Source organism: Vipera berus (assembly GCF_964194415.1).
Source record: "Vipera berus genome assembly, chromosome: Z".
NCBI classification, from domain to species: Eukaryota; Metazoa; Chordata; class Lepidosauria; order Squamata; family Viperidae; genus Vipera; species Vipera berus.
The window spans coordinates 99,361,873-99,388,818 of NC_138205.1; positions in this window are offsets into that span (position 1 = coordinate 99,361,873).

A 26,946-nucleotide genomic window follows, 5' to 3' on the forward strand; every position below is an offset into this window, starting at 1 on the left:
CCTTTGCATTACAGGTGTATTCATAAGTGGCATAGGAGATTGGGTCATGCCAGTTTCCGTGTTCTGAAGAAGATGCCAGAGTTCACAAGAGGTTTGGATCTAAAGGGGTGTAAGGTGTTCTTGGATTGTGCTGTCTGCAAAAAATCCAAATCCAAAGCAGCAGCAATTCCAAAGCGCACTACACGCCTGTCAACACGTGTTTTTGAGTTGGTACACACTGACATAGTGGGTCCTTTTACACCAACAATTGGTGGTAAAAGATATTTCTTCACAATTGTTGATAATTACTCTAGATATGGATATGTATTTCCTATGAGAGAAAAATCTGAGACCTTTCAGATCTTTAAAGACTTTGCCGCTCTTGTATATACCGAATACGAAGTTAGCATCGCCAGAATTCAGAGTGATTGTGGTGCTGAATTCATGTCTCAGCGTTTTCAGGACTGGATGCATAAGAATGGCATACTACACCAGACCTCAGCTCCTTACACTCCGGCTGAGAATGGAGTGGCAGAATGCAGAAACGGGGTTCTGCAAACAATGATGCATTGCCTACTTGAAGATACTAACCTCAGTCTCCCATACTGGGGTGAGGCTATTAAATATGCTAATTGTATTATCAACCGTACTTGGAGTAGTGTAATAAATCAGACCCCTTATGTCATGTTATATGGACACAAGCCTGATCTCTCACATCTCCATATTTTTGGTTCATACGCTATGGTGAATAATCCTTTAGCTCAAAGAAGGAAAGGGGGTCCTGCAGCAAAAAGAATGAGATTTATGGGTATTGATGATAATTCAAAATGGAGCAAATGCATCGACTCTTCTCATGTAACAGTGATTTCACAATCCGCTACTTTTGAGGAAGATGCTGACTGGTCCAGGATTCATTCTAACGATCCTGGAGTTTATTTTCCTAGAGATGATGCTGCTAATGCCATGAAGCCTGATGACCAAGATTCACAGGCGAATGTTCCTTCCATGAGTACTTCTCAACCTACTGTTCCGTCTTCTCAAGCTGCCGATGCTGCCACTGGCGACGATGATGAAGACGAGGACGAAACGGAAGAAGAATGGACGGTTGTTCCGAGACGTTCCAAGAGGACCACAAAGGAAATCCCTCCAAAACGGTATTCATGGCAAGTAACGAAAGCACCTTTACCTTTGATTTGTAATGTTACACTTCCTCCTGAGAAGTTCACACAAATCAAACATCTTCCTGAATCAGAGCAAGATAAATGGTTTGAGGCAATGCAGGCTGAAATGGACAGTCTAAATAAAATTCAAGTGTTTACACCTGCAAGCCCTCCAGCAAACAAGAAAGTTATTGGCACTCGATGGGTCTACAGAATTAAAAAGAAGCCAAATGGTGAATCATTGTACAAGGCCAGATTTGTAGCCCAGGGTTTTTCTCAATGTTATCCTGAGGACTATACAAATACTTATTCACCCACAGTGCGGACTGAGAGTGTGAAAATCGCCTTAGCCACTACAACTATCCTTGGTTTAGAGGTTTACAGTTTGATGTTGAAATGGCTTATCTACACGCTGATCTAGATGAAGAAATTTATGTGAAAGGTCCTCCAGGTTTCCGACAACAGGAAGGGGATACTTGGTTTTTACACAAAAGTCTTTATGGTCTGAAATAGTCTGGTTTAATGTGGTACTTATGTCTTTCTGACAAACTAAATTCAATGGGCTTTATTAAGTCCGAAACAGACGAATGCATGTTTACTAAAAGATCTGATAATAGGTATGACATATTTCTTGTTTATGTTGATGATATCGTTTATATTGGTCCAAATAAGCAGATGAGTGAGATGTTTGCTAAAGCTTTACAAAAGTTTTTCACATTGAAGTCTTTAGGATATATTAACACTTATTTGGGTGTTCAAGTTGTCAAAACCCAGAAGGGGTTCAGTCTAACACAAGAAGATAAAATTGAACAACTATTGCATCACTGCAACATGAAGGATGCTAAAACAGTGAGTATACCCATGCAAACTAATTTTCACAATTTGGCACATGAACCAAGTCCTGAGTTCGAAGATCAAACTCTTTATCGCTCAGTCATTGGGTCGCTGCTGTATATTAGTAGTTGGACTAGACCCGACATTGCATTTAGTGTTAATCTCCTATCACGACATGTAGGCAAGGCAAAACAGTTTCATTGGACATGTGTTAAAATTATTGAGATACTTAAAGCACACTAAAAACATGAAGTTATTATTAGAACCGACACATACTGACTATGCAGAGTTATGTTGTTATACAGATTCCGATTGGGCGAGCGATAAGAAATCACGTAAAAGTACTTCAGGTTATATGCTGTTCTTAAATGGATGTCCTGTTTACTGGCATGTGCGTAAACAGATTTTGTTTCTTGTTCATCTACTGAAGCTGAATATGCTTTTGTTTCAGATGCATGTAATTCTCTAATGTGGTTTGATGCTTTAGTCACAGCTATCTGGACAAGCCGATTCGACTGATCACTGTGATGGAAGACAATGAATCTGTGGTTTATATATCTGAGAATTGATTTACAGGGTCAAGGTCTAGACACATTGACATCCATTATCAAAATATAAGACAAGTAGTTAAACAAGGTTTTGTAAAATTGCAGTATGTGCCTACACATGACCAGATTGCTAATATGCTGAACAAGCCACTTCCTGCAGCCCAGCATGAATATCTGCGTAAGAAGATGTGTCTTATCTGAGTTTTGCTTTACTGACAAAAGAAGGGGATGTCACTGCATTTTTCTATTTCTCAGCAAAGCAAGTTATAGTTTGTACTTTGCAAGCTGTCTTGTTATCTTATCATAGTAACCATGGTGAGTGTCACATGTTCAGCCAGTTTACTACTGTGTGTGCATGTCTAAAACAAAAGTTACTTTCTCTTTCCTCTTCTTTGTGCTCTCTGGTCAGATAGACATGTAGCCATGAGTCTTTCTGTGTTTTTACAAGTTTCTTTGTAATTAAAAGGTTAATAGTAGAATATATGCTTCAGGTTTTCTTTGTTTATCATGCATCAAAATGAACGATTCATTGCTCTCTGATAGGGTTTGATATACTCTTCTGACACCCTGTTTTGTTAAAATTTACCTTTCCCCCCTTGAATTATCTACTTTTCTGCTCTCTGAATGTGTTTTAAATCCACTAGTGCACCATTTTATTATTTTTCTAGTCCTCAGCTTTCAAACATGATAACTATTCTTCTAATGAGAAAACTGTCCTTCCTTTGTGCAGGAAAATTCAAGGAAGGAAATTTTATTTTTGATATAAAAACAGAGGAATTGTCCAATCAGAGAATATGAACCAAGTTTAGCAACAGATTAGACAGTAAACCTAATCTGGTCAAGCTTGTTTTAAACTGGGTTAGAATCAATGAGCAGACAACAAAAGCATTTTAAGGATTCAATATGGATGTTTTTCTGATTTTTCATATGCCTGCATACTATATATTGGAATATTCCAATCTTTTGAGAGAATGTATCATATTGCATTGATTAACATCTACAACTGAGCAATATTTTCCTTTATATATGCAAAATCTCCAAATTCTTCTATCCTTGCATGCTCAGAGAAAATTATTTGTTAATGCAGATCCTCATATTCCTATATGATATTCATGCAGGTAAATGAAAGGGAAGTATTCTTAAACCAGATATTTTTGGTGGTCTCAGCTACTATATTTGTTAAAATATTCGCATATCAAATAAAAAAACTCTTTTAAAAGTCTGCAGTTTTGTTTTCAGTTCAGTAGATTATAGATGAAATATTTGTTTACTGATCAGTGGGAATAAAAACAAAATCTTAAGAATGTAGAATTTGGATTAAAACTACTTGGATTCATCTAATCTTATTTCTGCCCAGTTTTAACTTTTACATTCAGGTTTCTACCTTAATGATAACAGTGGCGTGGTGGAGATTTTTGTAACTTTCCTAATCCTGCTACTTTCAAAATTATTATCAAACTATTCCTTTTACGCAGAAGGACACTTTGAAACAGTTGCAGAAGTCCAATCAGGGAACACGATAACAATCAAATCATTTGCAACATCACCAGGGTCTCTCTTTTGACTATGGGGTTGCTAGGCTACTATCATAAATTCAGATGGAGAAGTCACTTGTTTAAGTGCAAATACAGATTATTCTTTTCTCTTTCTTTTCTCCTACCTTGTTTTTGGGGGAAAAGTAGATTTTGTGTCCATATCCCCCATAAATATATTAATTTTATTGATACTGGTAAGCACAACTGGAAGTTAGAAGACAAGTGAACTCATAACTTTGCAGACATTCCATTTTCTTCCTGTTGTTTCACTGGTCTACTTACCCATTCCTGATAAAAAGAGTAACCCTAAATAATGATGGCCTTTACTCATTCTTGGCACTTCAAGTTACCTAAAGACAGTATTTCATCAGAAATTGGAGGAGGGTAAAGTTGATATGTAATCACCTCCTCCTCTTATTTAGTAAATTGTATGAGCCTTTGGCGTCTAGTCATGCCGGCCACATGACCACGGAGATGTCCTCGGACAAATGCTGGCTCTTCGCCTTTGAAACGGAGATGAGCACCGGCCCCTAGAGTCGGAAACGACTAGCACGCATGTGCGGGGGAAACTTTACCTTTACCTTTTATGAGCAAATCCCAGTCAAATCCAAGAATCACAGCACAGTACAGTACAGAATCAGGAGACACATTCAACTTCAGTGCTGCAACATTCATGATTTTACTTTGGAAATACTTGGGCTTTTTTGGTAGAGATGACTGAGAGTTTTGTTCAAATTTAAAAAGAAGTTGCCAAAATTCACCTATTTTGCCATAAATAAAATGGAAAGATTTTCAGACTAAAACAATGCATATATAAGAGAAAATAAAACAGATATATCCATCTAAGTCTTAAGTATTTAACAGTTTACAGTTTATATTGCTTTATTTTATTTTATTTATTTGCCAAACAAAAATTACAAATTCAAATAAAGAAAATAAGGAAATAAAAATATGAAAGGACAATATGCCTGTGTTCACTTGTGCACACCCCCTTAAGGACGACTTAAATATGGAGTAGGGTCCACAGAAGTTAAGTTAGAATTAAAGCTGTGAAAGTTAATGACTGAGACAACTGAATCAGGTAAAATATTCCAGATTTTGACCATTCTGTTACAAAAATTGAATTTTTTACAGCTGAGTTTAGAGTGGTTTACATTAAGTTTAAAGTGGTGGCTTGCATGTGTTATGTTATGAAGCTAAATTCATTTAGCTTTAAAGTCATTTACAAGTAAAGTGTTACTATGTACAATTTTGTTGTTGTTGTTGTTAGTTGAGAAGTCATGTCTGACCCATCACGACTCCATGGACAACATTCCTCCAGGCCTTCCTGTCCTCTACCATCTTCTGGAGTCCATTTAAGCTCAGCCTACTGCTTCAGTGACTCCATCCAGCCACCTCATTCTCTGTCGTTCCCTTCTTCTCTTGCCCTCAACCTTTCCCAGCATTAGGCTCTTCTCCAGTGAGTCCTTCCTTCTCACTAGGTGGCCAAAGTATTTGAGTTTCAACTTCAGGATCTGGCCTTCTAAAGAGCAGTTAGGGTTGATCTCCTCTAGGACTGACCGGTTTGATCTCCTTGTAGTCCAAGGGACTTGCAGGAGTCTTCTCCAGCACCATAGTTCAAAGGCCTCAATTCTTTAGCGCTCAGCCTTTCTTATGGTCCAACTTTCACTGCCATACATTGCAACTGGGAAGACCATAGCCTTGACTATACATGCTTTTGTTGGCAGGGTGATGTCTCTGCTTTTTAGTGTGCTGTCTAGATTTGCCATGGCTTTCCTCCCCTGGAGCAAGCGTCTTTTAATTTCTTGGCTACAGTCCCCATCTGCAGTGATCTTGGAGTCCAGGAAAATAAAATCTGTCACTACCTCCATTTCTTCCCCATCTATTTGCCAAGCAATTTTGTATGCAATACCTAAGTCTGACTGCAAGTTCTAATCTATCCAAACCAGGAATTTCAAGCATAGTAACATATTATGGACAGAAGCATGCAAGACTTTTCTTGCAAATTCCTTCTGAACTCTCTCAATTGTATTAATATCCAATATACATTATAATATCTGATTATATATTATAATATACATTATAATGTCTGCTAATACCTGTACCTCTATCGAACCATATTTTTATGAGGCTGAATTAAGGTTGCCAACTCTTTTCTTCTCTATTTTTAAACATTTTAAAGAAGATTATACAATGTAAATATAGTAAAGACACTGGACCATTGTAAAAGTTGAGCTGGTTAACAAAAAGAAAGGAGAAATGGATTGAATTTTTGGCATGTTATAATCTTACTTGGTGTTTTATATTAGGTTGACTACAGTTCTTGATATTTATGTTTGACTTAGAGATTAATAGCAATTTTACTTTTTACATAATTATTAATTCTTCTTTAAGAAATAAAGATGGTAGATAAAGGAATAAAATAAAAAAGAATAAACAAGGAATTCATTGATTATAGCTTTTCAGTACATCATTAGTTATTAATCAATGAATAATTATATCAGGTAAACAATTAAAATTCCTATTAATCTCTAAATTAAACATAAATATAAAGAAATGTGGTCAACCTAGTATAAAACACCTAGTAACATTATAAGTTGCAGAAAATTCAATCCATTTCTCCTTTCTTTTTGTTAACAAGCTCAACTTTTAAAATGGCTACTAGTAATCATATACAGTATGGTCTTTTCCAAGTTCAAACACTCACATTTCAGTGTTCAATATCTTTACTGTACTTACTGTTTATAACTGTACTTACAATTTAAAGAGGTGTTCAAGCAGATGAATAGAGACCTTCTTGAGTTCATTTCTTTTTGTATAATAAATTACCAAAATCCTCAAAATGTCTTTTTAAATAACATTGAAATGAACACTTGGTTTTCTATCATTCCCCAACAATGTAGTTTTTGGTTGAAATTTATTAAATATATTTATAACTAAATGTTGTATTAATGATATAAAACTTTGTCATATCTTTTCCTTTATAGTAATTTTATTGACTTTCAGCAGATTCAACATACACACTTAAACAAATGTAATCCAGTTATGTTGGTTAAAAAAAAGAGGCAAATAAGCATTTGGGTTGATCATGATGTGACAGAGCATCCTATGATTGAACTTTTTTCTTGAAATTGGTTTAGAAAATGTAGAGTTCCACAAGCAGTCAAATAATTGAAAAAATCAGCATCTAAATGTGTTGGATTTTGTGACTTAAAAAAAGCATTTGATATTGGTTGGATTAATTATCTGACTTCATAAGAAAAATAAAGGTTAATTATCATGTTTAAAAGGGAAAATTAAGTACAAGAACTAGTTTAGCATATAACAGCAAGCTATGGCTTACTGTGGTTTGTTGAATGAAATTCATTTGGCTGCATTCACAGAACACACAAAGAACTAAGCACATCACTTTCGTGTGATGTGTGAATGCTGCACAGATTGCACCTTAGGGTGAATTGGATGAAATACACTCTAATTAGAGGTGAGGATTTTCACAGAAGCAATGAAATAACTGACATTTTGGACAGTAACAGAGGGGGAAAAACCCTAAGCAATTGCAGCAAGATTTTCATAATAGGCCTTTCATCATCATAGGTTAAGGTGTCAGATTCCCAACTTAAGCTTCATTGTCTTACTTCTGAATTTCGACTTTTGATAAAAGAAGATAGCAATGTATGCCTTGAAACAGTAGCATTTAAATGGTCCTGTCTTTTTAAATTCTGCACATTCTATGTATACTGAGATGGAAGCTGCTTGAAATTTTAAAAGCACCCACTGAGTTCTTCTAATTGATACAATAGATTGTTTTAGCCCTTGGAATACTTCCAGAATCTATACAGTACAAAGGCAAACAAAAGTCATCTTTGTGTAGCAAGCCACCTCAGAAAGCACAGCACAAAATTGCCCTCATCTGTTCTCTTCACCCCACTTTAAAAAGACTTTGGGAATCTATGGTTTTTATTTGCCCTTGAGTGTTTTGTTTAGAAAATAAATCTTATGGAGTATTTAGTTACTTACAGTATTCTAAAAATAGAGGAAGAAAATTATATACCATTTTGTTGTATATGTAGGACATCTCCATCAGCTTGAAAAATGATTATATTTTATTGTTACATTTTAAATGTTTACATATATCTGTTTAGGTTTAAAAAACACCTGCACACTTTTGCACCAGAAAAATATCTAGAAGGAATACTATATATTTATTTAAAGTCCTGATGATGTTTTTGCCATGGCAAAAAATAACAAAGATAGGGATTAACTAAGCTGTATGTGTGGGCTCTCTTATATGAACAAAAGTCCAGATTCTGAAATTACTATATGTGCAGGACATAGTACTTAAGGCAGCGGTCCCAAACCTGTGCAGCTTTGTGGCCTGGCGTGTGAGTGGCAGGCTCACGCATGTGTGCACAGCTCCATTTGTGCGAGCGGCAGGCATGGGCTCCCTCCAATCACACAAATAGGGCTTATGGCATGAGTGGAGGCTGCTTGCACTCACCCATGAAGCTCCACTACACAAGCAGCAGGCACTTGTGCTCGCATGTGAAGGTCCACTTGCAGGAGCAGAGGGCACTTGAGCAGAGGACATTCATGCTCATACACATTTGCCTTCCACTCGTATGAGTGAAGCTTTACATGCACACATGCTTGTCCACCACTTGTGTGAGTGGAGCCTCACATGTACGTGCTTGACCCTCTCTCCAATGGCTCAGTTTCAAACAGGCTGCAGCCCAGTAGTGAATCGTGGCCCAGGCTTTGGGGACCCTTGATTTAAGGTACAATCAACAGCTGAAGTTAAATAAAGAAGCTTAGTGTTGCAAGTATATATCCCATTTAACTCTCACCAAATACTCAGTGAATTAGTGGAATGATAACTCATAACTATGAGGACCTGTCCTACTCAATGTTGAAATTGTGCATGCCATTCAATCCATTTACCAACCTTTGGAAGATGTAATTTACTTATGTCCATGTCAAAAGATGTTCTGATTAGAAATAGAACTATCATATGGGAAGTGGGGAGGAGGATTTTAGAGAAAACAATGCTCTTTTGAATTCACAGAGCATGGAAAGAACAAGAGTGCACAGAGCCTTCTGGAATGAGAACTGAATATGGGTTTCAAGCAAATACAGATGGGCAGGACTGAGAGTGAAATCAATGCAAAAATAAATCAATCAACAGCAAAGCTCTATTTATTTCAACTCAACCCAACTCTTATTATTAATGGATACCCTATCTCACTTTCTTGTGTTATCCAGCCTTTGCCCATTACATTGTATTTGCACTTATCGGAACTTAACCAGTAACTAAAAAGGGGTCTAAGGATAATGAAACTATGATTTGTTCATGAAAAGAGCAAAAAACAAAAAAAAAACAAAAAAAATATAACCATTGAGTTCAGTATATTGATTCCAATGTTCCAATTCACATTTTTTCTATGAACAATATATAATTTAATCTACATATATACAGTAATAGATGGATGGAAGAAATCATAGTTGAGTTTAATCTCTGCCAAATGCTATTCTGCTTTTTAATGGAAGTCACAGCCCAAGGACTATTGACTTATGGGGGGCGGGGGGGGGAGTTTTTAAAAATCTAAAATCTTAGTTTTATTGGTCTTTGAAGGACTTTCTGGGGAGGAAAAAAAACAATAAAAATGATACACACAATTTCTTTCTGCAAGGCAATTCCTTTAATTAGAGTTGTTGTTGTTATTGTTGTTGTTATTATAATGCAGGGTTTAATTAAGGACAGCCAAACCACGGGCAAGTCAGTATCCAGGTGTGTGCTCTTATGCAGATGGTATGCTGCCAAAAAGAATAAAAAAGAGATTTAATTACCAGAATGATCAGTTGAGTCAGGCAGGAGTAGAAATTGTGTGCTATGATGGAAGCAGATTATTGCAAAACAGCAACAGAGCTTAGCATATGAAGCAGGGAGAAAATGGGCCATTTTGGGAAGATAGCTGGCTGCCACTTTTTTCTAAGACCTAAGCAGGAAAATTATCTTTGCCATTTGCATTTTCATGTTATGAGAACAGGATTATTCCAACTACATGTGAGCCAAACCCAGACTGTGAAGGGCAAATTCATTTCCAAAATGATAATAACATTAAAAGTATGCAAATGTTCCCCCATCTCACCATAAACTAAGACTAATTTTAAAACTTTAATCCAGTGGAAGAACCTGGTAGTCCTTGGACTAGTTTCTTAGATCCCTCAGCTTTACTTCAAAACCATTTCATTAGCAAGCAATTTATATTATTGGTCCTAGCTTGTCTTATGAGGAGGGAGACAGTAACTTAAAAATAAGTGTATATGATATACTAAGATTATTATTGTTGTTATTGTTATTAGTGAGTGGCATTGCTACAGTAGCCAGGAGAGAACAATGATAATACATAGTGTAGTTTGGCTGCCAATTTGCCAGTTCTGTTACCAGGCATGCTCGTGTGCTTCCCAAGGTGCACTACAGGAGGCCGAACTGATTTGGCACCAGAAAGAAAGATGAGCGGCTTTTCCTTCAGCATCATCCTATTTCCCTTCCTTTCCCCTGAGCTGCCTTGTAAGTGGGTTCTGCAACAGGGAAGGTTCAGAGTCAGCAGGAATTTAACTGCCTTCACAGAGCACTAACTCGTCTCCCCACCGAAGTGATACCTATTTATCTACTCGCATAGAACATGCTCTTGAACTGTTAGATGGACAGAAGCTGAATTAGTAATAGGAGCTCAGGCCGCCACACAGTGCTAGAACTCAAATTGCTACAGCAGAAAAACTAAGAGAGCATATTGAAAGAGGAATTGTCAAAAATCAGGACAACAACTATTCCTACCCACATTGTGTCTGGTTACATCCATTTTGTGCTTAAGTACTACCTAAATTGGCAATGCTGTATAAGACAAAGAGTCAAGGTTTACTAAGAAAAGCATCATTTTGTGACAAGAAAAATGGAGGCTAATGACATATGTACCATGAGGTTTTCCTGCAAATGACACATTTGTCCCTCTCTTACTATGGATAGTTGCTTTTCTTTGCAACTGAGTGAAAATAACTTTCTTATGTAGTTGGAAAGATCATGAAAGGGCAAAAGATATGTTCTTTGGTTACTCACACCTGACATAGAAGACAGTGATGGGACTAGAAAGAGGCCAAACTTCTGGTTGGAGTAATTTAAAAAGTTAATTAAGCCCTATTCCCATTTTACCACCCAATAGTCAACAACTGCAATTCAAATAGGTTGAATAGGATAGATGTGAAAGAAAAGAAGAAGAATTAGACTTAAGAAAGATGGCAAATAAATTGACATTTTATCTCTTACATGGCAAATTTAGCACAGAACAGATAGTAAGAAACCTGGGGAAAAATCATTTCAAATCATTTCACAATATCTTGCCTTAATCTATAAAAGAAGGTGGCAGTTGCTATTACAGTTTCGTAGAGTCTACAATTATTACAGAATAGCATTACGAATATCTTTCAGAAATTGTATAGTTCTTATTTCTACGCTTTGCCCTGCTATGTGTGGCTTGACAATATTGTCTTTATAAGTAGTTCTCTGTAAGTATTTGAAGATAGTTTGTAGTGAGATTTCACCCTAAGTACAAAAATCTTACTATGTAGAAGAGGTCCTGCTATATAGTCCAATATGGGCCTTTCATCTAAGTAAGTATACCTATGTTTCTATGTTTGTTGCCTTAAATGCTACAAATCAGGAGACAGAGAGAGGGGGGAGTAAATTTCATCTTAAATTTAATGCTACCTTTTAGTTGTAATTTTTTCTGCTCTTACATTTTTTTAAAATTCTTCTAGAACAGAGTCTTTTGCTGTCATTATTTAGTTGGCTGCCTGCCTGCTGATAATAGACAGGAGTTTGCTTCTGGCAATGTGGAATCACTTGGGGAACCGGAGAAGCAGTGCATTTAATCATACAACAATCTCACCATGCTTTACAGACGTTAATTAATTAAGTCTCCAAACACTCTCACAAGAGGGAGAAGAAGGCTGTTATATGCATGTGATGTCGCAGCAAGCAGAAGTATATAGCTAAGACTAAATTTCTGTATGTGTGATTTCTTAATTCCTTTAAAAATAAACATTAAAAATGCATAGATAATGTTAAATAGCAGGTTCTTTGGTGCAGGAATGAAGACGTGAAGCTGAGTACAAGGTAACTCATAGTTTATTACGTGCAGAAACTGTACTGGAGAAAAGGCTGCAACTAGCCGCAATATATAGATTAGCCCCTAGGCGGCAGCCAATAGGTTTGAATCAACCATTGCTGCCTGGAGATAGCCAATTGCAGCACAGGAGACTTTTAGTCTGGGTTGCTGGAGAGCCGTTAGCTGCTCCAGCAACCCACGTGGTATTCTTTAAGAGCCCAGTACATAACACCCCTCCCCTCTTAAACCAGACCATAATAACACCAATTAGTCTCAACAATTGTCAATAATAATAATAATAATAATAACAATAACAATAATAACAATAACAACAACAACAACAACAACAACAACAACAACAACAACAACAATAATAATAATAATAATAATAATAATAATAATAATAATAATAATAATAATAATAATAATAATTTAATTTCTATACCGCCCTTCTCCCGAAGGACTCAGGGCGGTGTACAGGGCAAATACAATAAAAATACAGTGTACAAAAGTTAAAAAAGAATTAAATAATGTAGCCCAATTACAATAAAAATTAATACAATTAATATTAAAATACCCCAAACCCATCAGACCAGGCCAGATTGTTCAAATAAGTATGCTTTTAGGTCACGGCAGAAGGAGCGAAGGTCAGGAGCCACCCGGAGCTCAACCGGTAAATGGTTCCAAAGGTCTGGCGTGCCCACAGAGAACGCCCTCCCCCTGGGGGTCGCCAGTTGACACTCTTTGACCGACGGCACCCTAAGGAGGCCCTCTCTGTGGGAGCGCACTGGACGAAGGGAAGTTGATGCCGGCAGAAGGTACTCCCGTAAGTAATCCGGACCCATGCCATTTAGGGCTTTATAGGTCATTACCAGCACCTTGAATCTTACCCGGAGGGCAACCGGAAGCCAATGCAGCTTGCGGAGTAGAGGTGTTACATGGGAGTATCGGGAAACCCCCACCACCACTCACGCGGCTGCATTCTGCACCAGCTGAAGCCTCTGAGTAGTCCTCAAGGGCAGCCCCATGTAGAGAGCATTGCAGTAGTCCAAACAAGAGGTCACGAGCGCATGAGTGACTGTACACAAGGCATCTTGGCCCAGATAGGGCCGCAACTGGTGCACCAGGCGAACCAGTAACAGCTCCTATATGATCTTCCAAGGAGAGCTGTGAGTCTAGGAGGAGACCCAAGTTGCGAGCCCTATCTTGGGGGGGTAATATCTCACCCCCCATAATTAGAGATGGAATAATCTGAATTTCATGAGATGCTGGCACATACAGCCACTCAGTCTTGTCGGGGTTGAGCCGAAGCCTGTTCCTCCCCATCCACACCCGAAGCGCCTCCAGGCAACGGGACATCACATCAAGGGCATCACTGGGGTTGTTTGGGGTACAGATGAAAAGCTCGGTATCATCAGCATATTGATGATACCCAACCCCAAAACCACGAATGATCTCACCCAGCAGCTTCATATAGATGTTGAACAGAAGAGGCGAGAGGACCGACCCCTGAGGAACTCCACAAATGAGAGGCCTTGAGGCCGACCTCTGCCCTCCTTCCAACACCGACTGCGAACGTCCCAGGAGGTAGAAGGAGAACCACTGCAAAAAAGTGCCTCCCACTCCCAACCCCCTGAGACACTGCAGTAAGATACCATGGTCGATGGTATCGAAAGCCACTGAGAGGTCTAATAGGACAAGGACAGAGGAGCAACCCCTGTCCCGAGCCCGCCAGAGATCATTCACCAGCGCAACCAATGCCGTCTCCGTGTTGTACCCGGGCCTGAAGCCCGATTGGTATGGGTCCAGATAATCAGCTTCCTCCAGGAACAAAGGAAGCTGATGCACCACCACGCTCTCAACAACCTTCGCAAGAAAGCGAAGGTTGGAGACTGGACGATAGATGTTTAAAACAGCTGGGTCCAGGGCAGGCTTCTTGAGGAGGGGTCTCACCACCGCCTCCTTCAAGGTGGCGGGAAAACTGCCCTCACTCAAAGAAGCAGTTATCACTGCCTGAAGCCAGCCTCGTGTCCCCTCCCGGGCTGCATAGACCAGCCAGGAGGGGCACGGGTCCAATAAACACGTAGTGGAGCTCTGCTTCCCCATAATCCTGTCCACCTCTTCCAGAGTCACAGGATCGAACTCCTCCCAGATGACATCACCAACACCGCCCATGTCCTCACCGTCAGACTCTGCCCAGTCGGAGTCCAAACTGGTCCAGATCCGAGCGATTTTGTCTGACAGATGCTGGCTAAACTCCTCGGCATGACCCTGAAAGGGCTCCTCCCTCACCTCCTGATTAAGGAGGGAGCGGGTCACCCTAAACAGTGCGGCCAGGCAATTATCTGCAGACGCGATGAGGGTAGCAAAGTAGTTAGACCTTGCCATCCTCATCACTGCAAGATAAGACCTCATAGAGGACCTTAGTCACAATCGGTAGGATTCAGACCGGCTGGACCTCCAACAGCTCTCTAGGCCCCGTCTCCGACGCTTCATCTCCCGGAGCTCCGTGGAAAACCACGGAGCCCACCGGGATCTGCACCGGGTCAGGGGCCGCATGGGTACAACTTGGTTGAGTGCCTCCGTGGCTGCCTTTTCCCAGGCTTCCACTAAGGCATCGGCTGAGCTGTGAGCAAAGGTGGCAGGTGGGGACCCAAGCGCTGCCTGGAACCGCTCAAGGTCCATTAAGCACCTAGGGCAGAACCATCTTGTTGGTTCAACGACCCCATGATGGGGAGTGGCAAAATGGAAGACCAGCCGCAGGAGATGATGATCGGTCCATGACAGGGGCGTAACAATTGGGGAACCCCCACCCAGATCATCTAACCACCGACCAGATAGAAAAATCAAATCGAGCGTGTGACCCCCCCCCATGAGTTAGGCCCTGAATTACTTGCATCAGGTCCATGGCCATCATGGAAGCCATGATCTCCCGAGCTAACTCAGATGATCCCCCCAGGGTTGGCAGATTGAAGTCACCCAAAATCATAAATCTGGGGAACTCAATCACCAACCATGAGAGGATGTCGAGAAGCTCAGGCAGGGCTGCTGCTATGCGACTAGGTGAAAGGTACACCAGCAGCAAGCCCAACTGAGCCCTAGGGCCACATCTCAGGAGGAGAGACTCATACCCGGCTATTTGGACAACGGTGGCCTCCCGCGGACATAAGGTCTCCCTCACAACTATCGCCACACCCCCGCCCCTACCCTGAGCCCGAGGCTGGTGAAGCACCTGGAAACCTGGTGGGCAGATATCAACCAGAGGGACACCTCCCTCTGGGCCCAACCAGGTCTCCGTAATGCAAGCCAGGTCCGCACGCTCCTCCTCACCTAAATCACAGATGAGAGGGGCCTTATTGACTACGGACCTGGCATTAAAATACACAAGCCTGAGCTCAGGTGGCTGCTCATCCAAGTTCCCAGAACCACGGGATGAAACCAGAGGGTCGGAGCGCATCACCGCTTGAAGACAGCAGGGACACACTCCCGGATGTTGATACAGCCCTCTGTTTGAATGCCTGCTGCCATTCCCTAACGTCGTGGGAATAGATAATCCCACACCCCACTCCGGGGCCCCGGAGGCGACCAACCTAAGCCCTGTCCCGCCGTGATCTGTCCCGAGCCTGGACTGAACAGTGGTTGGTGTACACCCCCCAAAATCTGACCAAGACCGCAAACCCTCCCCCTCCCTAACCCTATCCTTATCCAAACACACTAAAATAAAAGTGATAATAATAATAAAAGTAAAAAAATAAACAATGTAGGTTACAATGTTATTAAACAATGTCTCTATGAATAGGCTTCAAAAATGGCACTTTTAGACAGTTACATCATAGCACTAGTTTCTGTAGTGTAGTGGCAACAGGAATTGCAGCAATATATAGCCCTTTATTTTACAATGTAATCTGCAAGATATGAAGGAGGTTTGTGTGCCCTAGAGGAACATCTTGGAGTTCCCATCACTTTGTGGTCTACCAGCTTACCTAGTAGGCTGGGTAGACTTGTGTCCCTTTGTCTTCCTGAGTCAAGGGGATTCGATGCAGTCTGGCTGGCCTCTCCAGGTTGGCCCACCCCAGAGTCAGACTGTTTGGCAGAGTAGGCACAGTGGTTGCTGAAGTTTGGTTGGCTTGCTCCTTCAGGGGACCCATGTTGCACTCCAGGACTCCCCAGTTCTCCCTCCGGTTCTGCCTCAGTTAAGAAGGAAAAGTCCTGATAGTCCATGTGAAGACTGGCTTGGCAACAGTTTTGAGGACCTTGGGAGGGACTTATGATGCAATCCTCACTTAGTGGCCATTCTGGAAACTGTTTCCTGAGCTGATCAATGTGTCATCTGACAACTCACCCTCCCTCCAACCCCCTCTCAGACTGTTCGGCAGAGTAGGCACAGCGGTTGCTGAGATTTGGTTGGCTTGCTCCTTCAGGGGATCCATGTTGCACTTCAGAGCTCCCCAGTTCTCCCTCTGATTCCACCTCAGTGAAAAAGGAAAAGTCCTGGTAGTCCATGTGAGGGCTGGCTTGGCCGCAAGTTTGAGGACCTTGGGAGGGACTTATGATGCAGTCCTCGCTTAGTGGCCATTCTGGAAACTGTTTCCTGAGCTGATCAATGTGTCATCTGACAACTCACCCTCCCTCCAACCCCACTTCATAAGATAGGGGTCCGGATGCCTTGGTAATTTGATTAGGAACCCACAGATTCCCATGGCCATAGTTCCTGGCCCAAACCCAATTGCCCATGTGCAGCCCCCTCGGGGGTTTTGGTCGAAAGGCTTCTGCTGCCACTCTATCTGGATGCAACCTGTCAAGCTTAGTAATCAAACACCTCCCCCAACGTAGTTCTGCAGGACTTTTGCCTGTAGTAGTGCAGGGCGTAGAATGCTGGCAGAGTAAAAAATCTGCCAATCTGTGATGCCAGTCACCAGTGACAATGTGCTTGAGTGCTTCCTTTGTTGTCCTCACCATGTGTTCAGCTTGACCATTATAAGATGGATGAAAGGGTGCAGATGTTGCATGTCTGATGAGATTAGCTCTAAGGAAGGCCTGAAATTCAGCAGCAGTGAATTGGGCCCCATTGTCTGAAACTAAGACATCTGGCAACCCATGTGTGGCAAAGAGTTTTCTCAGCACCTGGATGGTTCTAGCAGTAGTCATGTTAGGAACTGGAATTGGAAGTTCTTCAGGGGTCGGTTCTCTCGCCCCTCCTGTTCAACATCTATATGAAGCCGCTGGGCAAGATCATTCGTGGTTTTGGGGTGGGGTATCATCAGTACGCTGATGATACCCAACTTTTTTTCTCCACCCCGAACCAACCCAGTGATGCCCTCACCGTGATGTCCTGTTGCCTGGAGGCGGTCCGGGTTTGGATGGGGAGAAACAGGCTTTGTCTCAATCTTGCCAAGACTGAGTGGCTGTGCATACTGGCATCTCGGGTTGACCAAGTTATTCCATCGTTAACAATGGGGGGTGAGGTGTTACTCCCCGTTGATAGGGCTCGCAACTTGGGTGTCCTCCTGGATTCACGGCTCAGTTTTGATGATCATATAGGAGCCATGACCAGGGGGGCTTTTGGCCAGGTTCGCCTGGTGTGCCAGTTGCGACACTATCTGGACCGAGATGCCCTATGCACAGTCACTCATGCGCTCGTGACCTCCTGTTTAGACTACTGCAACACTCTCTACATGGGGCTGCCCTTGAGGACCACTTGGAGGCTTCAACTGGTGCAAAATGCAGCCGCGCGAGTTGTGATGGGAGTTTCCCGTTACTCCCATGTAACACCTCTGCTCCGCGAGCTGCATTGGCTTCCAGTTGTCCTCTGGGTGAGATTCAAGGTGCTGGCGATGACCTATAAAGCCCTATATGGCTTGGGTCCAGGATATTTGAGGGAACACCTGCTGCCGGCATCAAGCTCCCTTCGTCCTGTGCGCTCCCACAGGGAGGGTCTTCTCAGGGTGCCGCCGGTCAAAGAATGCCGGCGGATGACACCCAGGGGGAGGGCCTTCTCTGTGGGGGTGCCTGCCCTCTGGAACCAGCTGCCTGCGGAGCTTAGGACTGCCCCTGACCTTCGATCATTCCGCCGAGACCTGAAGACCTGGCTCTTCGAGCTTTCCGGCTCAGGCTGAGTTTTAATTGGGGTTTTAACTGGGGTTTTACATGTTGCAGGGACTTAGTTTAATATTTTTTAAATTGGTCTTAATTTTTGTATTAATGTTTTAAAAATTATACCCTGTAAACCACCCTGAGTCCTTCGGGAAAGGGCGGTATATAAATTCAATAAAATCAAAATTAAAAAATTAAATTACTTCCAGCCATTTTGAGTGGCTATCCACTACTATAAGGAAGAGCTGTCCCTGAAAGGGCCCAGCGTAGTCTATGTGAATCCTAGACTAGGGAGTGTGCATTTCCTCCCACCTGTGAACTGGGGCCTGTGGCATTTTAGGCCTAGATTGCTGGCATGTATAACAACCATGGACTTGAGCCTCAACGTCCTTATTTTTTATTTTTATTTTTATTTTAATTCCATGTATATCCCTTTATGGGCAGATAACTCATGCCTCCTGACAAAATAGCTCTGAAATTCTGAGCCAGGACTTTTATCCAACCAGCCTGTGAATACCCATGACAACACTCTACTAAGTATTTTATCTGTGGCACTTTCAGTAGCAATGTCCCCTGCGTGGAGGGGAAATTCAGGTATGTACTGTATGGATAATATTCTAGCAGCTGGACCCAGATCTGGATCCATTAATGGCAGTGGTAGTCTGCTGAGGCCATCAGCATGGCCCATTTCCTTCCCTGGTTTGTGAATTAATTTAAAATTGTATGCAGATAGGAAAATAGACTATTTCAGCATTCTTGGAGATAGTATGTGGGGGGTTTGTTTGTCTGTTGTGAAAAGTCCCAACAAAGGTTTGTGGTCAGTGTATACCATGAAATCCCTGCCATATAAATAGTCATGGATTTTTTTTCATTCCAGCAACGATAGCCAGGGCGTCTTTGTCAATCTGAGCATAGTTGCACTCAGCAGAGGACAATGTCCTTGAGTAAAATGCTATAGTAACCTGTTTCCCATTTTTTTCTATGTGACTTAAAACTGCCCCCCCATAGGGAGATGCATCACATGCAAGACACAGGTTTAGACTCTTTGTAGTGAGTTACAGTGGACTTTTTTGACAATAGTGCTTTTAAGTCCTGGAAATTTTTTTTCATGTAAGTTAGTCCTTTTCCATGGAGCTTTCTTATCTAGAAGCCTGTGGAGGAGCTCTGCTATTTCTGCCTTATGAGGTAGAAATGTGTGATAGAAGTTTAGGAGGCCCAAGAATGCTTGTAGCTCTCCTTTTGATGTGGGCCTAGGAGCCATTTTAATGGCCTTCACTTTAGAATCAGAGGGGTGAATGCCGTTAGCATCAATTCAGAAACCCAGGAATTCTGTTGAAGAAACCCTAATACTTCACTTGTTCTTTTTTAATTTGAGGCCTGCTTCGCAAAGCCTCTTGAAGACAGCCCTGAGCCTACTGGCCAACACTTCTGGGGATTCCCCTGCAATAAGAAAATCATCAAAATAAGGGCGGATGCCCTGAATACCCTTGAGTGTACGCTCCGTGATTCCCTGAAAAATACCCGGTGCAACACTGACTCTAAACTGTAAGTGTTTAACTTTGAAAGCCCCCCTGTGAGTCACGATCATTTGAGCCACAGCTGTGGCCTCATCAACCGGCAATTGCTGATAGGCCTGTGCTAAATGAAGATTAGCAAAAATAGTCCTCCCTTGCAAGGAGGCTAAAATATGATTGACCACTGGGACCGGGTAAGCATGTTGCTTGAGGGCTTTATTTAGAGTGCATTTATAGTCAGCACAAATGTGAAGTTTCCCGTTGGGGTGACTACAGGAGTTTCCCACTCCCCACCATCAACAGGCTGTAACACGCCCTGTTCTACGAGCTTATCAATTTCGGAATCAATTTTATGTTTTAAGGCAAAGGGGACCCTACAAGGCTTAACCCTGATTGGAACTATGTTGGGATGTAACTTAAATGAGATAGGCGGGCCTGTGTATGTGCCTAGGGTTGAATCAAAAACATCCACATATTCCTTGCATACTGACGCGAGGTCTGCAGTTTGTGTCCGGTTTATGTCAGTAATCTGAATACCTAAGGCATCAAATCAATCGAGCCCAATGAGACTCGTTCTCTGGCCCCCTGCTACTATTACATTCAGGTGCCCCAAAAACCCTTTAAACTTTACCAACAAAGTGGCTTCTCCCATAACTTTAATGTGAGCATTTTAAAAATCCGTTAGGATTATATCTGAGGGTCTTAGTTTGGCCCAATTGTTACTGCGCCTACACACGAAGTTAAAAGTGTCTTGAGAAATAATTGAAACTGCAGAGCCAGAGTCCAATTCCATCTTACATGGAACTCCTTGTAGCTCTATCATGAGCTTAAGTTTGGGTTTGAGGGGGCATTGAGCCCCGGTGCGGTGTACGCTTCTACAGCTTCTGAAGAAACCCACACTAAGTTGACCCTGGGCCCCAATACCTCTCCTAGTCAGTTCTTCTGACTGGTGTTTGGGTGGCCAATCTCTCTGTTGGGCTCTGCAAACCACTGCCATGTGGCCTGTCCTTCCACAAGCTGTGCATGTGGCTGATCGAAATCTGCAGTTGGCACGAAAATGGTTGCTGCCGCACCCCTTACATCTCAGTAAAAGAACTGCCTTGTAATTGTCCTCTCGCTGCTGGCTGTTTTGGTGTTTCGTGTTGGGCTGCTTTTGGAGTCGGTTGATTTCAGTTTCTTCCTCCTCAGAGAATTCTTCAGTGCGTTTGGCATCCTCACGGTGGATTGTTTCTTCAAACTTTGTCAATTTGGCAGGTTGCACTGTTTGAATGGCACCCCCAGCAGCTTCGTCAGCCATCACCTCATCTTACGCTTCAGAAAATGTTAAATTTGGCCTAGCAAAGAGTCTCTGCTGAAGCGTTCTGTCCCGTAGGCCACAGACGAGTCGGTCTCATAGTCGTTCTTCTAAATTTGAAAATTTGCAAAGGTGTGCGGGCTGCCTCAGGCCCGCTATGAACTCGGAAGCTGATTCACCCGGTTGGTGCACTCTTTGGTCGAACTTGAACCACCAAGCCATTTCAAAATCTTAGGCTGGAAGTGCCTGGTTAGCTTCTTTTTGAGGTCTGCTTAGGAGATTGCTTCAATCGGTGTCGGCACAAAAAGGTTCTCAGCCAAATCAAAGGTTGCTGGGCCGCACACACAGAGTAGCTTTGCGGCCTTCAGTCCTTCTTCTGCGATCTGATTGGCCCTGAGGTAGTTTTCTACTTGTGATAGATATGATGGCCATTCCTCTGGGTGTTTTGCGTCGAATTCTCTTAGTTTCCCGACCTTCGGCATTCTTTTGCTGGTTCCTGCATTCTTCCGAATCCTGCTTCCAGGCTCAGGGAATGAGTCCACTGAGCATGAGGTCGCTAGCGTAGCTTGCTAGCCAACCTTGAGAGAGGGGGGGGGGAAATGCCTTTTCCCTCCGGTGTGCGCTGCCTTTCCCTCATAGACTTCAACTCTTAATCAGTGAAGCAGGATCCCATCCTCGTCGCCACTGTTAAATAGTGGGTTCTTTGGCACAGGAATGAAGACACGAAGCTGAGTACAAGGTAACTCATCGTTTATTTCATGCAGAAACTGTACTGGGGAAAAGGGTGCAACTAGCCACAATATATAGTCTAGCCCCTAGGCGGCAGCCAATAGGTTTGAATCAACCATTGCCGGCTGGAGATAGCCAATTGCAGCACAGGAGACTTGTAGTCTGGGTTGCTGGAGAGCCGTTAGCTGCTCCAGCAACCCACGTGGTATACTTTAAGAGCCCAGTACATAACAGATAACCTCTTTTTTTTTTTTATTGAAAAGTTTTAAAATACAGTTTTCCCTTAAGAAACCCCCCTTCCCCCTCCCTGCTCCCCCCTACCTCCCCCCAACCTCCCACCCTCCCCCCCTCCCTCCCCCCTCCCCCTCCCCCCCGACTTCCCAGAGCTAAATACAAGGTATATATATAAAAAGCAATCATAAACAATCATATACTAACAACTATAAGTTCTAAAATCCATCACTCTCTAGCTTATATAGGATAAGACACACCTTAACGATATTAAATATATATAAAAAACTAGAATAAAAAAAAAGAAAAAAAACGAAAGAAGACTTATTCAAATGCTACATAAAACTTCTTAACCCTATACTTGTTCTGGATAAACTCAATCCATTTTCTCCATTCCATAATATAGCGTTCTTGCGAATGATCTTTCAAATAAGCCGAAATCTTCGCCATCTCTGCCAGGTCGGAAACCTTTAAAGTCCACTCCTCTATGGTCGGCAGTTCCTCTTTCTTCCAATATTGACCTATCAAAAGTCTTGCCGCCGTAATTAAGTTCAACATCAGCTTAGTGTCCACAACTGTAGCGTCTGCAATTATTCCCAACAAAAAAAGTTGCGGACAAAACTTTATCCTCTGTTTAAAAATCTTCTGCATATTCCACCAGACTTTTATCCAAAAAGCCTTAACCTTTTTACAAGTCCACCATATGTGGAAATACGTTGCATCTTCATCACCACACCTCCAACACTTAGGCTGATAATTCGGATACATACTTGCAAGCTTTTTAGGATCTAGATGCCATCTATAAAACATTTTGTAAAAGTTCTCTCTTAAATTTTGAGCTTGTGTAAATTTTACGTTCCTCACCCAAATCTTTTCCCACATGTCCATTGTAATAACTTCCTGGATATTTTGGGCCCATTTTATCATACAGTCCTTAACAAGCTCTGTTTCCGAGTCAATCTCTATCAATGCAAGGTATATCCGTTTAATATGTGCTGACCCCTGATTTCTAATCTGCTTTATCAAATTTCCATCAGTCATTGTAAATCCATTTTTCTGGTCTTCTTTCCACCTGGCCTGTAATTGAATATATTGAAACCAAGATTGAACAACCTTCTCTTCTCGCAAGAGGCTATATGATTTCAAACACCAAACATTCCTTTCCAGGCTTAAAATTTCCTTGTACGTAGTCACATCATGTTTGAAACCAGCATGTATATTTTCTATTGCGTGTTTTGGAATTGCCCACAATGGTATCTTGCTGCTTAGCTTATGTCTATACTTCTTCCAAACTCTCAGCAATGCCTGTCTTAAAATATGCATCCTAAACACAGTATCTACCTTCTTATCATACAACAAATATGCATGCCAGCCAAACAACAAATCATGGCCCTCAAGATTTAATAACCTCAATTGCGTCAAATTAATCCAATCACTTATTCCTACTAATGCAGCAGCTTCATAATATAATTTAAGATTAGGCAGTTTAAGGCCACCTCTCTCACGAGTATCCTGCATAATCTTAAGTTTAACTCGTGGCTTTTTCCCTGCCCACACAAATTTATTGATACCTCGCTGCCATTCCTCCAGATTAGAATCTTTCTTAAGAATCGGTATCATTTGAAACAAAAATAAAAATTTGGGCAGGACATTCATTTTCACTGCTGCAATCCGTCCCAACAAAGACAATTGCAATTTTTGCCAACTCTCCAATTCCTTTTGAATTTTCCCCCATAGTTTTTCATAATTATTTTTATATAGCTTTGTATTAGAGGGCGACAAAATCACCCCCAAATATTTAACCCTTTTAACAATCTCAAATCCAGTTAATCCTTCTAAGAGAGCCTTCTGTGAAACTGTCATATTTCTAGCCAAAATTTTAGTTTTCTGTATATTTACTTTAAATCCAGAAACCTTCCCATATTGTGTTATTATCTCCATCAGGTCCACAACAGAGTTCTCTGGCTGGGTCACTGTAACAACCAGATCATCTGCAAATGCTCTCAATCTATAGTCCTGATCCCCAACTTGTATCCCTTTAATTTTTTCCGAGTTCCGAATCTTAACCAATAGTATCTCTAATGTTAACACAAATAACAAGGGCGATAACGGACACCCTTGCCTTGTGCCCTTCTCAATATTACATGCTGCTGTCAGGCTATTGTTAACTATGATTCGGGCAGTTTGTTTTTGATATAATGCCCTAATCGGCTGTAAAAATTTTTCCCCAAAATCCATTTTATCTAAAACTTTTAACAAAAATTGCCAATTCAATTGATCAAAGGCCTTTTCAGCATCTAAAAAAATTAGCGCTGCAGAGATCTGGTTGTGCCTTTCCAAAAACTCTAACACATCAACTATATGTCTCACATTATTTTTCATTTGCCTACCACTAATAAACCCCGTTTGATCCCCATGAATCACCTGTTGCAGAACCCTCATCAGTCTATTAGCCAAAACCTTAGCAAATATCTTATAATCTGTATTTAAAAGCGATATCGGTCTGTAATTTTTAACTAAAGTAGCATCCTGGTCTTCCTTCGGAATCAAAGAGATAAAAGCTGTTCTCCAAGACGGAGGCACCTTTCCCCCCCTCTGGATTGTCTGGAACAGTTCCTTTAACGGTTTTATCATCTCTAATTGTAAGTTTTTATAATAGGCCGCAGTCAAGCCATCCGTGCCTGGTGCTTTATCCACCTTCAGTTCCTTAATAGCTATAAAAATTTCTTCTTCTGTAATCAGTTGATTAATCCCCTCTTTTTGTACTTGCGTAAGAACCGGGATGCTAGCCTTCTCCAAATACTTATCAATATCTTTTGCATTAATGTCCTCTTTAGTATATAATTTCGAGTAAAAATCCACAAAGGCATCCTTAATAAGATTCTGTTGATACACAACCCTTCCTTTATACTCAATCTTATCTATATTAGATGCCCTTTGTTTTTTCCTCAGTCTATAAGCTAACCATCTGCCTGGTTTATTAGCATTGCAGAAAGTATTATGCCTAGCAAACCGCAGATTGGTCGCCACTTGATCAGCCATTAATTTATCAAATTGTCCTCTTAACAGTCTAATAGCCTCCTTGATCTTCACATCCTCTGGGTTCAAAATCAAAGCCTTTTCTTTTTCCTTTATTTCATTCTCCAGTTCTTTCCTTCTAATTTCCACTGCACGTCTATGTCTATTATTCATATATATCAACACCCCTCTCATATAGGCCTTGCTAGCATCCCAAACCATATCCATAGAGGTACCCTTATTCATATTAATCTCAAAAAAATCCTTCATCCGCTGTTTGCATTCTTCCACATTTCTCTGATTTCTAAACAAATTCTCATTTACGCGCCATGAGCGCCTATCTCCTTTTTCCTTATCAATCTCCAACCACACTGGACTGTGATCAGAGATAGTTCTTGCGCATATCTTCACCTTTTTAGTTCTCAAAATAAAATCATTAGTCAACAAAATAAAGTCAATCCTCGAAAAAGATTGGTGTCTATCAGAATAAAAAGTATAATCCTTCTCCTGCAGATGTCTCTCACGCCAAATATCTCGCAATTCCAGGTCATCCTTCATTTCAAAAAAAGATTTAGGCAGTCTAGCGTGACTTGGAATGCGCTTAAAGGCTCCAGCCTTATCCAACTGTACATCCATAACTCCATTCCAGTCCCCCATAAAAATAAAGGATTTATAATCCAACTGGGTAAGCTTTGTATGAAGTAAACTAAAAAAGTCAGCTTGTTGTTGATTCGGTGCATATAATCCAACTAAAAGCGTCTTTTTACCTGCTAACAACAGCTCGATCATAACATATCTTCCATGCTTATCTGCTTCGATTAGATCCGCTGTTAAGGCACTTTTGACATAGACAACCACTCCATTTTTCTTATTCTCTGCAGAAGCTACAAATTGCGTACCCAGCCTCAAGTTCAATAAGTACTTTTGATCCAAAACTCTAATATGCGTTTCTTGCAGGCATATAACATCTATCTTAAATTGTTTTAAATATTGAAAAACTTTCTTCCTCTTCTGCGGTGAGTTTAGTCCATTAACATTCCAGGTTAAAAATTTAGTTGCCATGTATATCCTCAAAAAGCTCTTGGACCACAGCTTTGATAGGACTAGCTTCCTTAGGCCGTGCTCCTCCCACAGCTTGGCTATGAATGCGTTGTGAAGAATCTGAAGGCTTTTGCTGATCTTGTTCTTTTATTTTCTTTGCTCGTTTTAAAGCAGCACGTGTCACTCTTTGCTCTCTAGGATCATCCAAAGAAATTGTAGCTTGATCTCCTCCAGCACCAATTTCCTCTGTTTCCTCCTCTTGTTGTTCCTCTTCTCCAGATCCCTTTCCAGATTCCAGAAGCGTTAATGGGGTTGCTTTTAAGACATTATTGTAGAAATCACGCGCTTGTTTCACAGTAATCAGCCTGTACCTTTTACCTTCATACATCACCATCAGCCCATCTGGAATCTCCCATCTGAACCTTATATCTCTTTGCTTAAGCTCTTGCACAAGAAATGTATAGTCCTTTCTTCCCCTTAAAATCCTTGGAGGAATTTCCTTTAAAACCAAGACTTCTTGTTCAGCAATCACGACCTTAGCATCATAGGCAGCTTGTATAACTTGATCTCTAGTTTCTCTTTTTGCAAAATAAACCACCACATCTCTAGGCAGTTTTCTCTGTCTAGCAATCCATGAATTCACCCGAAACACTTTGTCCATAGCTGCTCTTATTTCAGATGCTGGCTGGTTCAATACCCCTTCGAGAGCCTCAGAGATCAGCTGCTTTAAATCTTCTTTAACATTCTCTTTTAAACCTCTAATTCTGACAGCAAACTGCATCTGGTAATATTGGGTAAGGCTTAACTC